This window comes from Haematobia irritans, chromosome 4 (assembly GCF_050003625.1).
Source record: "Haematobia irritans isolate KBUSLIRL chromosome 4, ASM5000362v1, whole genome shotgun sequence".
Taxonomy (NCBI): Eukaryota; Metazoa; Arthropoda; class Insecta; order Diptera; family Muscidae; genus Haematobia; species Haematobia irritans.
Genome location: NC_134400.1, coordinates 82,443,410 through 82,458,363, shown reverse-complemented (window position 1 = coordinate 82,458,363; position 14,954 = coordinate 82,443,410). Strand labels below are relative to the sequence as shown.

The window sequence follows — 14,954 nt, the reverse complement described above, 5'->3', positions numbered from 1 at the left end:
ACACACGACTGACGCGCAAAATGAAAATCGTGTGTACCTGCTCAATGTTTTTATAAAATTCTTGTCGCTGCAAAAAAATTAAAAAAATAAATGGTCACGAAAACAATGTACATGGTCTTTATGGCCATGTAATGGTTGTAGACATGTCTATACGTAAACTATAAAAATACTTTTTTCTCTGCAAAAAAGTAAAAAAAATGAATGGACAGGTACATGATTTTCCTGACCATATAATGGTGTCAAATTCTATCATTTAAATAATAGAACGTGTTTGCGGCATTTGAGAACCATTTAAATGCTTATTGCCAACATATATTTTTCTCCGCTCAAAAATTATTTTTACAAAGACAAAATACATGGTTTTCGCGACAATTACATACTCTAAATAAGCATTAAATGGATGCGGCAACCAAGTCCAAACATCTTTTATCTGTGCGTGGTGGGGAAGGTCATGTACCTGGCCATTCAATTTTTTTTTTGGCTTTTTGCAGGGAGAAAACCATTACATGGTCATAAAAACCATGTACATTGTTTTCGTAACCATTTCATTTTTTAATTTTTTTTGCAGCGAAAAGAATTTTATAAAAACATTGAGCAGGTACACACGATTTTCATTTAGCGCGTCAGTCGTGTGTTGATTGTTTCTTGGAATGGACGGAGAATACGGAATTACTGTGTTTTGTGTTAATTTACTTATTCAGAAGTGGCACGTGGTTCTATGTGAACACCAAAAAGGAAAGTGTAATTGAAAAAAATTTACCTGGTTTTTGTTCTCTTATTTTTATATGCAGTTACATGATGCCTGCGTTTCTACATTTGATAGGCACGACGTACACAGAAAATAATATTATAATTTTTGAGCTAACAATAAATTGTTGTTACAGAAAAATTTTAAGTTCAACAAAATTTTTGTTGATATAACAAAATGTTTGTTGATGTAACAAAATTGGTTGCTAAAGTGACTAAAATCGTAATTCTATTTACAAATTACGTTGTTAGTTCAAATTTAAACATAATTTTAATTGTATTGACAATCAAATTAATTGATATTTTTTGTGTGTAAATATGGAATGATTACGTATTGTTGAAATTGAACCAAAATACACGCAAAGAAAAAAAACGTTTGGAAAACGTGTACCGAAAACGTTTTTCTTTTGTTAGAGTTTTTTGAATTGCTTCGAAAATTTTAAACTTTTATCACCAAAAAAATTCGTTGTTACAAATTTTTTATTTTTTCAATAAAAAAAATTATTTTTGAAATAACAACACAGTCCATTTCGTTTATATCAAACACTGTTCTTTTCTGACTGTAGGTCTTTAATAAGACACATTTTACAGTTCAAAATTTAATATAGTACAATGTAATGTTGAACATTTTTTCGGAATCTTCCGAATATATCTGGAATATATGTAAAAAAAAACAAAAGCAAAAAAAAAACTTTGGCCGAAGCAGGGATCGAACCCACGACCCTTGGCATGAGAGTCGGACGTAGCTACCACTGCTCCACGGTGCCAAACTAAATGTTTGTTTCTGTTAAATAAACTTTGTTTATTCGGTTCGTGGGCGCCGCAAGCTATGCTATATAAATATAACTTATATGGATATTTATCTATTGATGACCATAACAGGTACATAGCTCAGTGGTTAGTGTGTTGGCTTACAATGTGCATGGTCCGCGGTTCGATTCTCCGTCCAGGCGAAAGGTAAAAAAAATTTAAAAATTTATAAAATCGTATAATTTCTTCTACATTGTTGGTATTACAGGAAAAGGTGTTAAGAACTAAAAATCCTCGTGGATGTGAGAAAGATGTGAGGGACAATGCAATTAGCAAGAAAATAATGTTTTTTTTTGAGCTAGTCTTTATGAAATTGTTTTTACATCCTGGAAAAGAATAAACGTTTATCACAAAAAGTATATACTTTTCTTCCAAATACACTTCCTTACAGCGAAAAGCAAATGAGAAACGAACTTTGTTTGTCCAAAATTTCGTTTGGGAGGAAAGAATTATTTTTTTGCGTGTAGAGTGTGTAAAAATATGTGATGTTTGCTTGCACGACATTATAAATACAAATAAACAATGAATTAGTTTATAAATAAATAAAAACAAATAAATAAAGTAAAAAAGTTTTTTTTTTCATAAAGATCGAAACATTTTAGGTTGTGACCATGTTCTTTTAACTGGAAAAAAAATCATTTTTGACGAATACCATAATAGTTTAGATCGTGACCATTGTCTTTTGATTCAAACTATATTCTTTTTATCAATATAATAAGATTTTAGATGAAGACAATTTTATTTTTCTTAGAACCATGTTCACTGAACAAACATGGTTGCAGGTGAAAAAGTTACAGGGTCGCCGCAAAAGTGTCTCTTATAATATTATTTTGCTATTCGAATATGATTGTGACAATCATGTTTCTTCTCTGCGTGTATGGCTGTTATAGGGTATATAGAAACGTCTCGTACCAAATCTTAAACACAATAAGCACCAATGACTGATACCCGTTTCCATAGGTATACCCTCAAAAAAATCGTTTCTCTAACATATGCCTCAAACATATTTTACAGGATATTGCCGAAACATTATGTGTTTTTTATGTGAATATATTATAGTTTTGAAAGCATTTGGAGCCCAAACATATTAAATGGTTGAAAGAATTTTCTCCCAAAGAAGATTGTGCTAAAAAAAATATGTCTGCCTAATTGCATATTCCCTCACATCTTTCTTAACTTCCACGAGGTTTTTTAGTTCTTAGCATCTTTTTCTGTACTACACGCTCACAAAAAATCGCTTCTGTAACATATACTCCCAAACATATTTTGCTTCAAGCATATATATTTTTGGGTATTGCCCAAACATTTATATGTTTGATCTCTTCCAATATATAATATGTTTGAAAGCATATTGGTCCAAACAATATATGTTTGGGTAGTCTAAGTTCCAAACATTTTGTATTTTTGCATCCAAATTCAATAATGTTGTCTTCCAAAAAACAATATGTTATTATGTGAACATATAATATGTTTGGAAGCATTTTGCACCCAAAAATATTATATGCTTAAAAAAAATTCTCCCAAACAATATTGTGCTCAAAATTTTATTTATTTATTTATATATTTACAATCATAATGAATTATGAAAATAAACAGGTAATATAGGTGCTAACAACATAGGTTTTCGACCTGAATGCTCAAAATTTTGTTTCTGCCCAATTGTATATTCCCCCACATCTTTCTCACTTCCACGAGATTTTTTAGTTCTTAGCATCTTTTTCTGTAATACAAACATTGTAGAAGAAATTATTCAATTGTATGATTTTTTTATTTTAATTTTACCTTTTGCCGGACGGGGATTCGAACAGCGGACCACACAGTTTGTAAGGATCAAAGAAGTAGCTGATCAATTGCCCAAGGAAAAATAAAATGTTAATTTTGTAATAGCAAGCAACAACCACCAACTTAATTCAATATCGCTCCCTGTTAAATAGCGCTCCAAGCTACTAAACACATATATGTTAATAGGCTATTTCTAAATTAATATATGTTTGCATTCAAGCATATTATATTTACAAACATTTTATGTCCCAAACATAATATGTTCTAACATATTAACATATATGTCCCAAACATGTTATGCTAGTTTATGAACATTATATGCTTGCACTCAAAAATATTGTGTTTAAAAATTTGTGTTCCAAACATATAATGTTTATAGCCAAACATATGAAAAACAGTCTTTTTCATCCGTGTAGCTGTTATTTTCATCAATATACATTTATCGTTATAAGTTATATTTATATAGCGCCCACGAGCCGATGCAAACAAAACATGATTTAACAGAAACATATTTACATTTGTTGGCCACGTGGAGCAATGGTGAGTATGTCCGTCTTGCATACAAAGGGTCGTAGGTTCAATCGCTGCTCCGACCGAACACCAATTTTTTTACATGTATTTTAACATATGTATATTCCAAAAATTCCTAAAAGATGTTCGACATTACATATTAAATTTTTACAATGAAACTTCAGAAAAGATCAGTTCTTGATATAAACGAAATGGACTGAGCTTTTGGATAAAATATTATTTTTTTATTGCAAAAATAGCAATTTTGTAACAAAAAAAAAAGGTTTTTGGTATAAAAGTTTGAAATTTTCGAAGAAATTCAAAAACTCTAATAAAAGAAGAACATGAAGTCGAGTATAAACATAAATAATTTTACAATATACACAAATTTATTTAAGGCCGGTATGCACCTCTAGCGAAATTTTCGGTAGCAAATATTTATTTAAGTCTACAACAAAAAAAAACAGGGCTGTGTACACAAATTTTAAACCAGCTAATCGCTTTTAAAAATTGTTAATATATGTTCCAAATATTCCTCAAATAAATTGTTTATTATTTACAGACCTTTTAAAACTTTTACACACACAATGATTGTAATAAATTAGATGTTTGCTGCCAAAATATGCTTTTGACAACCCTGCTATTTTCATTAGAGGTGCGTACCAGCTTACGAAATTGAACGCTACCGAAAATTTCGTTAGCATAAATAGCAATGCATTTCTTATGGGAATGAAATTTTTCGCTAGAGGTGCATACCGGCCTTTAGGCGTGAACTATTTCTTACTAGCATTTAACACCATTTTAAATGCATTTAAAATATACGAATTTTTATTAACGAATAATTTTGTACTTAATTTAATTTTTACCTTTAATAATACGTTCGCACTGGACACGAAATCTCGCTATTTAGAACCAAAATCTCTTTGCAAATCTTAAGTGTTCGGACTGGCAAAATAACGAGATTTCGTAGATTTGAGGATTTAACAGCTGTTTGTAAATATATCAATAAAACACAAACCCGTCTATGCACACGCACACACACATTCATCTGCAAGGAAAATTGGGGCTGGGTTGCAAAACGCGCATTTTTAGTACTAAACCACAGTTGTACAAGGCAGTATAGGGGATTTTGAAAGTGATTTTGTTGAAATCCTCTACGAGCCAGCTGATATTTGCCCATTGCAAATCTACTGAGATCTAGGAGGATTTCGGCCAAAATCCTCTTTTACGAGGATTTGTTGTCTAGTGCGAAGTTAGTATAAGGAAGGCATTAAGCTGCCATTATCGGTTACTTTTCTTTAATAACTCATTTTAAAGAAAATAAATTTTTTCAAAAGAGTATAGTGCCTTTTCGTTATTTTTTATGAAGATCCCTTTGCAATTTTTATACCCACCACCATAGAATGGTGACGGGGGTATAATAAGTTTATCATTCCGTTTGTAACACATCGAAATATCTATTTCCGACTATATAAAGTATATATATTCTTGATCAGGGAGAAATTCTAAGACGATATAAGCATGTCCATCTGTTGTAATCACGCTACACCCTTCAATAATGGCGCCATCGTCCTGAAATTTGGCACAGATTCGTCTTTTGTTTGCAGGAAGGTCAAGTTCGATGATCGGTCCAAGTTTTGATATAGTCCCAATATAAACCGACCTCCCGATTGGAGTCTTTGGCGTATAAAAACTGTAGTTTTTATCCAATTTGTCTGAAATTAGAAATCTAGAGGTAATTTAGGACCATCAAAGGGAGCCACCGTGATGCAATGGTTAGCATGTCCGCCTTGCATACACAAGGTCGTGGGTTGGATTCCTGCTACGACCGAACACCAAAAAGTTTTTCAGCGGTGGATTATCCCACCTCAGTAATGCTGGTGACATTTCTGAGGGTTTCAAAGCTTCTGTAAGTAGTTTCACTGGAATGTGGAACGCCGTTCGGACTCGGCTATAAAAAGGAGGTCCCTTGTCATTGAGCTTAACATAGGTTAGGTTAGGTTAAAGTGGCAGCCCGATTAAGATTCAGGCTCACTTAGACTATTTAGTCCATTGTGATACCACATTAACTAAAAGTACCTATTACATATGGGCACTTCTAGTTTTAACCGCTGAACCTTCTTGATTATTTTTCTTTGTTAAACCAACCAGATTGTTCCAAAAACATTAGCAGACTGCTTAAGTTAACGTTTTCCAGATCCGCCAGTAATCTGAAGCTATATGCTCCTAAAAGTTGTTTGCGCTTTACACAAAATGCAGGACACTCACACAAGAGGTGTTTAATTGATTCTTTTTCCTCCGCATCATGACAGCTCATACAATAGTCATTATAATTCGCGCCAATAGGTTTTGCAAAATCGCCTATCAGGCAGCGGCCCGTTGTAGCAGATATCAGGAGTGATATCTGACGTCTCGCGAACATTAGCATATCTAGCGTGCGGTTTAAGTTGAAATGGGGCCATATTTGCTTGGTGTCGTTACAACCCTTGCAATTCTCCCATCGAACATTTGCCATTATAACAGCCTTCTCACGCAGCATGAGCTTGCAGGTAGCTAGGGGCATACCAACAAATTCTAGTTCCCCTGGAATATGTAAGGTAGTCCCTAGCCTTGCCAACTCATCCGCTTCGCAGTTCCCCGGTATGTTCCTATGGCCAGGTATATTAGGTAGTCGATGGCCGTTTTCGAGTTGAGGAACACAGATTCCAAGGATTTTATTGCAGGTTGACTGTCTGAGTATATATTAATGCCCACATTTTTTGGAACATTACTTCTCAGCCAATTCGCCACCTCTCTTATTGCTAATATTTCAGCCTGAAAAACACTACAGTGATTAGGTAATCTTTTCGCTATTCGAAGTTCCAGATCATTAGAATATACTCCGAAACCCACTTGTCCATCCAATTTGGAGCCATCAGTGTAGAAATCTATATATTCTTTATTCCCCGGGGTCTGTGTGCACCACGCCTCACTGTTGGGGATTAGAGTCTCAAACTTTTTGTCGAAAAGTGGACTCACCAAAGTGTAATCCACTACGTTAGGCACATCTGGCATTATTTTGAGGACAGAACTGTGACCGTAACCTTTTTCCGACCACAGCGATAGTTCGCGCAACCGCACAGCCGTTGTTGCAGCTGACTGTTTGGCCAAAATGTCTAAAGGCAATAGATGCAGCATGACATTAAGGGAATTTGTTCCTGTCTTGCTGAATGCGCCTGAAATACACAAACACGCCATACGCTGAACTTTATCTAAACCAGTCGGTTTCTGAAGTGCCGGCCACAAGACTACAACACCATATAGCATTGTAGGTCTAACCACTGCAGTGTATAGCCAATGCACAATTTTTGGTTTTAGTCCCCACTTTTTTCCTATTGCCTTTTTGCACGAGTACAAAGCTACAGTTGCCTTCCTCGCCCTTTCTTCGATATTAAGCTTAAAGTTCAGCTTCCTGTCCAAAATAACGCCAAGGTATTTTGCACAATCACCAAAGGGAATTTCAATACCCCCTACGGAAATAGGCCTAACCGTGGGAGTTTTGCGATCTTTGCAGTACATGGCTAAGTCTTTGCAGGATTTACCCCAAGACCATTGTCTTTCGCCCATTTCTCAGTCATCCGGAGGGCCCTCTGAATAATATCTCTGATTGTGGATGGGAATTTTCCCCTTACTGCCAGAGCTACATCATCTGCGTATGCCACCACTTTTATCCTTTCTTTTTCTAGAGTAACCAGAAGGCTATTTATAGCAACACTCCAAAGAAGAGGTGATAGAACTCCTCCTTGGGGAGTGCCTCTGTTCACATACCTTTGTATGTTTGCCTGTCCTAGTGTGGCTGAAATACGTCTCTTCATTAGCAGTTCGTCTAACAGCCTGAGTATACATGGATCAACATTCAGAGTTGTCAGTCCATTTAATATCGAGCTCGGATGGACATTATTGAACGCCTCTTCGATGTCTAGAAACGCCACGATTGTGTATTCTTTGACCGATAGTGAGCTTTCAATAAAGCTGACTAGTTCATGTAGTGCGGTCTCAGTAGACCTGCCCTTCGAGTATGCATGCTGTCGTTTCGAGAACAAACTTGAATCGATGCTAGTTCTAAGATAAATATCGATCATCCTCTCCAGAGTCTTAAGTAGGAATGAGGATAAGCTGATTGGTCGGAAATCCTTCGCCCTCGAGTGAGAGGCTTTTTCCGCTTTAGGTATGAAGACGACTTTTGTTTCCCTCCACTTTCCTGGGATATATGATAAGTTGATACATCCTTTATATATCACCGACAACCAGGGGATAATTTTGTCAGTTACAGCTTGTAACTCCGCCGGAGTAATTCCATCAGGTCCAGGGGATTTGAATGGTCCAAAGCTATTTAGCGCCCATCTTATTCTAGTTTCCGATACAATTTCCTCGACAGGAAACGACCGCTGATCAACTGTGGCACCGCCAGTACATGGTTCAACCGTCTGATTTCCAGGAAAATGTGTTTCCAATAGTACCTCCAGCGTCTCCTCACTGGACGTTGTTCAATTGCCCTCCGATGTTTTAATGAAACCTGGAGCGGAGTTGGTGGATGCTAGAACCTTCCGTAGTCTGGAAGCCTTGGGCGTATTCTCAATACTGCTGCAGTAATCATTCCAAGAGTTATGCTGAGGCTTTCTCAGTTCTCGCTTGTATCCTCTCAGATTCTTCTTGTAAGCGTCCCAGTCCTCAGGGGCTCTGGTGGACTTTGCCTTGTTAAAGAGCTTCCTGCAGGATTTCCTCATATTACTTAATTCCGTAGACCACCATGGTGGTCGATGTTTCCCCCTTGGCTTGCATGCAGCTTTCAGTGAGATGTTGAAGGCCTTAGTAATCCGCTCCACTGCGTGTTCGATATCTTGCACATTTCTCATATTTGTCTCTGTTATTTCCGGTATCATCATATTGAACGATTCCCTATACCTATTCCAGTCAGCTTTTCTAACATTTGGCGGAAATATGATCTTGGTGATATGAACATCAAATTTGAAACTGATGTAGCGATGATCTGAGAAGCTGTGTTCACTTAAAACCTGCCACTCATATATCATTTCATTCAGTTCTTGCGAGGCCAAGGTGATGTCCAAAACCTCTTGCCTGTTTTTAGTGACAAAGGTTGGGGCATCTCCCTTGTTGCAAACTACCAGATTAGTACGCAAAATAAACTCTATTAGCGACTCTCCCCTTGCATTAGTATCACTACTTCCCCATATACTATGATGTGCATTCGCATCCCATAATGAGTTTTGTCTTTGTTTTCAATGACTCCTCCACTAAGGTCTTAACGGCATATAGAGGCATCTCCCTGTCATGTCCCATGTAGACCGAAGATACCCAGTATTTGCATTTGGCTATTTCTAAACTGGCAACGACAGTGTCTGTATTGCACATTGAAGGAAGCAGAAACAAGTTGAGCTCGTTTTTAGCAATTATACAGGCTCGAATTACATCATTACCAGTATACTGCAATAGTTTGGACCCCGGAGTACTTAATTCACATAGTTTGTTTCTATAAACATATGGTTCTTGAATAAGAACTATATCTATGTCCCCTTTCATCAGGAGAACTTTTAAGGCAGCACATGCAGCCTTACAATGATGAAGATTTATCTGGAGGATCCGTAGGACCATCGAGATTTTCAACAACCGTCACATCAGCCGCTTCAATGGAGTCATCAAGAATGTTCTCTTCAGAGATCTCGGTGACTCTCGCAATAACCATAGGTTCAACTTTGGTGAGTTCTGAGGCAATAGAAACCGCATACGGTGTCTATCCATGTCTTTAACTTTGGTATCTCCCTCGACTTCGCAAGAGGATCCGCTTACTTCTGATTCAGACAGAGGCTTGTCCATTTCTGAATCCTTTAGCTGATCGTTTTTATATACCTTCATTTGGATATAATGAAAGCCATAACATACACGGCCCTGGGACTTTGCTAGATGTGGCAAAGACTGAGTGTTCAATATAAACACTGCATGCCATGGTCCATCCACTTCATCCAAACGGCCAACCTTCCAATCAGCTGTTGGAAGATCTGGATTGCATCGTTTCAGTCTATTTAAAATAGATTCAGGGTCAGAAGGGTTTGCAGGTATCCACGCTCTAGGTCTAGCCGGTATGTCTTTCTTCTCGACTAACTCTAGAGCAGCTCCTTCCCAAACTTCACCAATTAGTATCAGAGCAGCTTTAAAACATTCTATAGACCTCTGGTCCTCAAATGCGACGACCTTAAATCGTCCTTGATACAAACCAGCCTCTTGGTGTCGAGGATCTGGGCCGGGAAACTTTTCCAGCACCTGTGAGTAGACGCCAGACAAAGAATTCTCAATTTCCCCCCATTTTTGCTTTGGAACCATACCGTCCAATGCTCCTTTATTTATGATAGCCATCACAAGGCTGTCTTTAGCAACTGAGGCAAACGATCGTTGATCCCTTTTGGAGGATGGCAGCTCATCCGGTGATCGTTCCCTTTTTCCAGCCTCAAGAATTCCTTGAGCCCATTTTAAGGAATCGTTTTGTTTAGCCGACAACGTGCTTGGGTCGACTGATCCTAACTTCTTTAGGATAAACAAAGCATTTCTGCGTTCCTTGAATCTCTTTCGTGAGGGATTACCTCCTTTTGATGCCGCTACCTTGGAAAAGGTTCGACTTGTCAAATTGTCGCCACCTGTCGACCCGTCTACAGGTCGATTAATTGGGCCTAACTCTTGGTCATTTCCCAAATTTATAACTCCAGTCGATACCCGTCCACTCGGCCCTGAAGTTAGCAACCCAGTGGATGTCTTTGAATTTCTCTGCATGGTGGCCTAATAGCCCACCACACTTGAAATTCGTAGTAGGTACTTATTACGATGATTTTATCCGCTATTGAAAAACACGCCCGTTCCGTTCCACGGTTGAATAGAGAAGCTTAACATGGAATCGGGCAGCACTCAGTGATAAGAGAGAAGTTCACCACATAACCTAACCTAGGACTATCAAAAAGTGTACCGAAAATGGTGCCTATCGGTCCATGTTTTGGTATAGCCCCATATGAACCGAATTCCGATTTTGCTTCTTGTGCGTCTAGAAAGTGTATTTTCTATCCGATTTTCCTGAAATTGGAAATCTAGAGGTATTCTATGACCATAAAGAGGTGTGCCGAAAATGGGATATATCGGTCCATGTTTTTATATAGCCCCCATATAGAGCGATCTCCCGATTTTACTTCTTGGGCTTCTAGAATCCGTAGTTTTAATCCAATTTACCTGAAATTTGGAATCTAGAGGTATTCTAGGGCCCTAAAGACTTGTGCCGAAAATGGTGAGTACCGGTGCATGTTTTTATATAGCCACCATATAGACTGATCTCCCGATTTTACTTCTGGTCTTCTAGAATCCGTAGTTTTTACCCAATTTGCCTGGAATTGGAAATCTAGAGGTATTCTGGGAAAATAAAGTGCCGAAAATGGTGATTATCGGACCATGTTTCGATATAGCCCGATCTCCGATATATATAGACCGATCTCCAGATTTACTTCTTGGGCTTCTAGAATTCGTACTTTTGATCCAATTTGCCTGAAATTGAAAATCTAGAGGTATTCTAGGACCATAAAGAGGTGTGCCGAATATATTGAGTATCGGTACAGTTTTTGATATAGCCCCCTTATAAACCGGCCCTCCGATTTGGGGTCTAAATTCTAGAACTACAATGAAATTTGCTGAATACTATGTGTATCCTTCCATGTTTTGGTATATTCCCCATTACACCGAACACACGATTTATTTATTTTTATTTATTTATTTAATCAAACTGAGCCCCCATGGGCCATATGTTGATAGATATATAAAGTAGAGCAATAATGAGATTTAAAATATAAATTACATACATCAAAAATTGTTAAGGCACTAACACGAAAAATTCTAAAACTATAAAATAAAACTTAAAAATCTAAAAATCTAGCAAAATCCTCAATGCACATTTCTAAAAAAAATAATGAATAAGTGTGAGACAATGATTAAACTGCTAAGCTTCGTGCGAAAAATGGGATTTAACTCCTAGAGTTTCTAGAAATTTTAGTTTTTATCTAATTTGCCACAAATTAAAAATATACTGGTATTTTAGACCCATACATGGTCTAAAATGGCTCCAAATTGGATGGACAAGTGGGTTTCGGAGTTGGACAGGAGTTTATACGTCAGGAGTTTTATACGGCAAAAGGAAGGGGAAAGGTAGCAGATATTTTCAGCACATAAAACTGTCAAAGTTCGCAAAGAAATATCTGGTTTGGCAAGCCATCTGTACCTGTGGCTTGAAAAGCAGCATTTTCATAGCTTCCGGGACTGTCAACCAAGAAATTTACGTGAAAGAGTGTTTGAATAAACGTCTGCTGCCTTTCCTGAAGAAACACGGTTGTTCCGTACTGTTTTGGCCGGATCTTCCCATTACGGTAAAAAGGCCATGGAGTGATACGCCGCCAACAACGTGCAGGTGGTTCCCAAGGACAAGAACCCTCCCAACACGCCAGAGCTCCGCCCAATTGAGAAATACTAGGCTATTGTCAAGCGGAACCTAAAGAAGACCAAAAAACTGCTAAGGACGAGCAGCAGTTCAAGGCAAACTGGCTTTCTGCGGCGAAGAAGGTGGACAAGGTGGCTGTACAAAATCTGATGGCAGGTGTCAAGCGCGAGGCCCGGCAATTCGGATTTGGAAAAGCGAAAGCCTAACTGAATATTTTCCCTGAATTTTATACTAATAGAACTTGAAAAAGAAATTTAATTTGATTTTTTAAATAAACGATTTCACCGATTTACACGCGTTTTCCCTTGACCAAATTTTGACCGTATCACCCTTTATTAGAAAAAAGATATGTATACACTGAAAAAACAGTGAACCCACCAGGAAGAAAAATTTCGGTTAATTTTAGAAAATTTTGAATATTTTTAGAAAATTTTAACTAAACAGTATAACAAACGCTGGCATCACGCCGATGTCATAAAAATAAGTAAATATTTTTCGACAAATTCAAGAAAATTTTTTAGACATAATTGAGTTTTTTCACTTGTTAAAGAAAATTTTGTTGTTTGAAGGAAAAAAATGGAGTTCAAAATTGCAAGAATGTCTTTAGTGACATACGAAGTTCAAGATGAACACATTTGTAGTAAAATTTACAAATTTAAAGAAATATTGAACTATTTTGTGGAAGACACGAATTTAGTTAATCTTTTTACTTCATTTGAGTATATTTTTTTCCTCGGTTTTAGTTAATTTAACTAACGTACACAAAAAATTATTAGAGTAGAAGAAACTTTCTCCAAACATAATAATTCCATGAACTAAACGAAAGTTAAATTGGCTTTAGTGAAATAGAGAGTTCACTTTTTTTTGAGTGTAGTTAAGTCTACAAATAATTACGAATCGATATGGACTTTTTGCACGGTACGTAGAGAGCCAGAATTGAAATATGGGGGTCGCTTATATGGGGGCTATATACAATTATGAACTTGATATGGACCAATTTTTGTGTGATTGGAAATCGCTTTATCTGAGGGATATATATAACTATAGACCGATATGGCATGGTTGTTAACGACCATATACTAGCACAATGTACCAAATTTCAACTGACTCGGATGAAATTTGCTCCTCCAAGAGGCTCCAAAACCAAATCTCGGGATCGGTTTATATGGGGCAATATATGATTATGGACTGATATGAACCACTTTTGGCATGGTTGTTAAATATCATATACGATCACCACGTACCAAATTTCAAGCAGATCGGATGAATTTTGCTTCTCCTAAAGGCACCGGAGGTCAAATCTGGGGATCGGTTTATATGGGAGCTATATATAATTATGGGCTGATAGGAACCAATTCCTGCATGGTTGTTGGATACCATATACTAACATCACGTACCAAATTTCAACCGAATGGGAAGAATTTTGCTCTTCCAAGGGGCTCTGGAGGTCAAATCTGGGGATCGGTTTATATGGGGGCTATATATAATTATGGACCGATGTCAACCAATTTTTGCATGGTTGTTAGAGACCATATACTAACACCATGTACCAAATTTCCGCCGAATCGGATGAAATTTGCTTCTCTTAGAGGCCTCGCAAGCCAAATCGGGGGATCGGTTTATATGGGGGCTATATATAATTATGAACCGATGTGGACCAATTTTTGCATGGTTGTTATAAACCGTATACTGACAGCATGTACCAAATTTCAGCCGGATCGGGTGAAATTTGCTTCTCTTAGAGGCCTCGCAAGCCAAATCGGGGGATCGGTTTATATGGGGGCTATATATAATTATGAACCGATGTGGACCAATTTTTGCATGGATGTTAGAGACCGTATACTGACAGCATGTACCAAATTTTAGCCGGATTGGATGAAATTTGCTTCTCTTAGAGGCCTCGCAAGCCAAATTTGGGGGTCCGTTTATATGGGGGCTATACGTAAAAGTGGACCGATATGGCCCATTTGCAATACCATCCGACCTACATCAATAACAACTACTTGTGCCAAGTTTCAAGTCGATAGCTTGTTTCGTTCGGAAGTTAGCGTGATTTCAACAGACGGACGGACATGCTCAGATCTACTCAGAATATCACCACGACCCAGAATATATATACTTTATGGGGTCTTAGAGCAATATTTCGATGTGTTACAAACGGAATGACAAAGTTAAGACAAAGTTTTATCGGTCCATTTGGTAAGGCCTCCATATAGACCGATTTCACTTATTGAGGGTATAGAAGGCGCACTGATCATGAAAATTGCTTGAAACTGAATGCTAATAATTCCAGATTTTACTTCTCGTAATCATTTAAATACTTGGGATGAAAATCTACAGATTTTAGATTTCAAATCAAGGCGTTATTTCATCAAGAGATGTTCTTATAAATTCAGAATCTGATCTAGTCTTCATAGGTAAAATCTTTACATCTATCTGTGGGAAGCGTACTGGTTGAACTGATCTGCTTGGGAAAATATCTGTCATCAAACCCCCCTGAAATTTTCAAAGGAAACTATTATATTTGATTCATGGTGGTGGGTATTTAAGATTCGGACCGGCCGAACTTACTACTGTATATAAC

At 37.3% G+C, this 14,954-nt stretch overlaps 1 protein-coding gene across 1 annotated transcript in view; it reads right to left on the bottom strand.

Annotated features, from left to right (window-relative positions):
* ATPsynbetaL (ATP synthase, beta subunit-like) overlaps positions 1 to 14,954 on the bottom strand; it is a 48,262-nt gene that overhangs the window by 23,485 nt on the left and 9,823 nt on the right. The gene's annotated exons all lie outside the window — the stretch shown is intronic.